Raw genomic sequence first — 3,574 nt, 5'->3', positions numbered from 1 at the left:
GGCAGGTGGATAATTGCATCCTTCTCCCCGTGTGTGTGGCCGTGGGGACCGTTTTAAGGAGGAGGCCGTGACGAATCCTGTTTAACCTCGGACGGCCGTGCAGTGCTGAGGGAGGCCGCTTGGTACACAATAAACCACCGGCGTCCAGCCCCACTGAGTCTCCCAGGGCCCAGCTCTGTCCAGGGGAGAAGCTGAGCCCCTTTAAGGATGTGGGGGGAGACCCCTCGCCATGTTAGTGCCCTAAGTGCTGAACGAAGAGGACCACGCCTCTGGGAAGACCCCCTCCAGCCCGGCCACGCTCTCCATCCAGCCCTGTGATGCTGGACACGGATGTGAAAGTCTCCCACGCCCACTGCTGAGCCTCCAGCTGGGACGTGGAGAGAGGGTCCCAGAGGGGCCCTCCTGCCGAGGAGCCGCCTGGCTGGCTGAGGAGAAAGTGCACAGAGAACTGTCCCCTTAGCCTCCCGAGAAGGGGGGGTAGTCAGGACCCCTGCCCGTACCGCGGGGAGCACCACACGCCCCAGGGCCGGCTGCGATCAGGCCCTTTCCCCCAGGCCCCCCCTCACTGGCTCCCACCCAGGCTCCTGGTGTCTGGTGTGGATGTCCAGGCCGTCGCTGTGACCTCTTGGTCTCGGGGGCCTTGTGTGTGTCCCCCTCTACCTCCAGCTCCTGGACCCACTTCCCCCGGGGGCACACAGAGCCCTGCCCACGGCCTGCCGGGTGCAGACACTGCTTCACCCACAGGTGGCCCCCCTGTGCCACCCGAGGGACCCGCAATCTCACTTCCAGCCCCTGAGGTCTCGTCCCACCACGCATGGCCCTGGCCCGGGCATGGAGCCCCTGGCCTGGCACTTCCCCTGGCCCCCGCCCTCTGCGTGGAGGGTGAGAGCCGGCAGGACCGGTTAGCATTCCGGGCGCGGGCCCCTGCTGACAGCAGTAGCTCAGCACAATTTACAGCTTTATTTCCTGTTACAAACTCGGCCTGGAGATGATGAAGTGGGCCTGCAGAGCCCCGCCAGGGACACCACGCTGTAGGGGGCCTCGCACATCCTCCCGCAGAGCCTGGGCGTCCTGAGCAGCGGCCCGCAATCCTGGGCCCTCAGGGGCCTGGCTCCCCAGCACCATCAGCGGCCGGGCCCAGCCCGGGGCTCAGGGAGCATTTCTAGGACAACGAGGCACACAGTCTGTGCCGCCTCCATCCAGCCGTCCTCTGACCCTCCCGGACTGTGAGGCTGGAAGCAGAAACCCAGACCAGAGAGGCCTCAACTGGGATGTGGCCACGGAGACGGTGGGGGCTGGCGTCCCCTGTCCTTCTGCTGGCCCTGTGGCTGCACACAGTGGGTCAGCAGCGGCTGCTTGTCACAGTCCAGGATCAATACACAGAGACCTTTAAACCTGGGCTGCCCAGGTGGCACTAGGCTTAAAGAACCCACCTGTCAAGGCAGGAGATATGAGACACAGTTTCGATCCCTGGGTCAGGAGGATCCCCTGGAGGAGGAAATGGCAGGCCTCTCCTGTGGACAGAGGAGCCCTGCAGGCTGCGATCCATGGGTGCACGGACTCAGACACGGCAGAAGTGACTGAGCCCTGTCAGCCCTGAAATGTGAGGCCAGCCCGTCCTGTGGGTCTCCTGGGAGCCAAGCGTGCGGCACTGAGGGGAACGGGTGCGGGGGTGGGGACCAGGGACTCAGGCCAGATCTGCAGTCAGATGGGACCGTAGGGGCCTCCGGGAGTGTCAGCACGTCCTCTGGCGGAGGAGGCTTTGGTGTGGAACTAGGGGAGCCGGCGGGTGCGGGGAGCAGGCCTGAAGGACCCTGGGGGCCTGCAGACCGTTAGGGCCTGACACCAAGCCTGCTGGTGCGACACGGCCTGGACCCCGCACACTGAGGGACAGAGGGCCCATCTGCCTGGCTCAGCCCTGCTGCCTGATGGTCGGCCGCCAGAGGGGACACATGCGGAGAACAGCAGGGAGTACGGGGCAACGCGACGTGGCCGGCTTCCTCCCCAGCTCTCCACACACATCCAGCATGCGCAGCTGGGGGCAGGGCAGGACGCGGGCTCCCTGGACCCCCGCCCTGGACACACACCTCCTCCCGGCCCAGCTCCGGCTCGTTGCCCTAGGTGCCGCCGGCCCTGGAGGCTGCGCCCGCGTTCTGTGACCTCACCCCCAGAGGGCTCTGCTCACGTGCCCGCTGCTGTCCAGTGAAGCTGACCATGTGCTGCCGGCCCCCCAACCCCGCCTCTCTCAGGGAGGGTCAGGTCGTGGGGGAGACCACTGGGGTTCAGGGTGCTCGGGAGTGGGTGGCTGGGCCCTGACCCCGACCCCAGGAGGACTGGTTCCCAAGCGCAGTGCCCAGCACACTCTGGAGCATGGAGGGGGGGACCAGGCCAAGGGCACAGGCGGTAGGTCCATGGCTCATGGGGGCGGCCTCCACCTCCTGCCCTCGGTGTCCGCTCTCTCAGATCTGGAAACTGTGGTCAAAGCCTGGAGGAAGGAAGGGTCATAGGCCCCGTGAGGCCAACCCCAGGCTGAGCTCCTCAATGAGCCCTCCGTGGGTCAGCACACCCCCACCCACCCGTGCCGTCAGGAGCAGAGCCATCCGTCTGAGTTTTAATTTGGAAATTAGACAGTGCTCACATCCCATTATGTGGGGAGCAGGGTGATCTACAGCTTCATTAATCAGGGCAGCAGCAGCGGAGGCCAGAAGGCCAGAAGGGTCACCGGAGGGGACAGCTGCAGGCCACTGCCGAACCTGGTACCGCTGGACCTTCTGAGCTGTGTGCTTCTGCCCCCAGAAACGCCCATTTCACCTGCTTCCAGCTGCCCAGCCCCTGGGCACCGAGGGACCACTGCCTCCTGGATGTTCCCCGAGCCCAGGCTCCCCCTAGAAGGGGCAGGCAGGTCCCAGCAGAGGAGAGGGTGCCCTAGACCATGGGCAGAGGGGCAGGTTCTCAGGCTCAGCAGTCATCTCCTCCCCCAGCTCCTGCCAGGACAGAGCTGCGGATGGAGGCTGCGTGGGGCCAGGTTGGGGATGGAGGGGAGACTCAGGCTCAGAGGGGGTGGCCCAGAGGAGGTAGGGCAGAGACAGATGACGTGGCCTCGAGACCAGGAGCCCAGGGCCCCTGGGAGTGCCTTCCCCTCTGCCCCCAGCTTCAGGCTGCCAGGCTCCTGGCAGTGAAAGGATGAGTGTCTGCCGCCCTAAGCCCCCAGTTCAGTTCAGTCCAGTCGCTCAGTTGTGTCCGACTCTTTGCAACCCCATGGCCTGCAGCACGCCAGGCCTCCCTGTCCATCACCAACTCCTGGAGTCCACCCAAACGCACGTCCATTGAGTTGGTGACACCATCCAACTGTCTCATCCTCTGTCGTCCAATTCGCCTTCCACCTTCAATCTTTCCCAGCACTGGGGTCTTTTCAATAAGTCAGTTCTTCGCATCAGGTGTCCAAAGTATTGGAGCTTCAGCTTCAGCATCAATCCTTCCAACGAACACTCAGGACTGATCTTCTTCACAGCCCACAGTAATTTACTGGCAGCCCCGGGAAGCTCACCCCTGGCTCCTGAGGCCTGCTGTCCAC

Source organism: Oryx dammah, unplaced genomic scaffold, assembly GCF_014754425.2.
Source record: "Oryx dammah isolate SB20612 unplaced genomic scaffold, SCBI_Odam_1.1 HiC_scaffold_29, whole genome shotgun sequence".
NCBI classification, from domain to species: Eukaryota; Metazoa; Chordata; class Mammalia; order Artiodactyla; family Bovidae; genus Oryx; species Oryx dammah.
The sequence above is the reverse complement of the archived record's forward strand: the minus strand, read 5'-3'. Positions refer to the sequence as shown.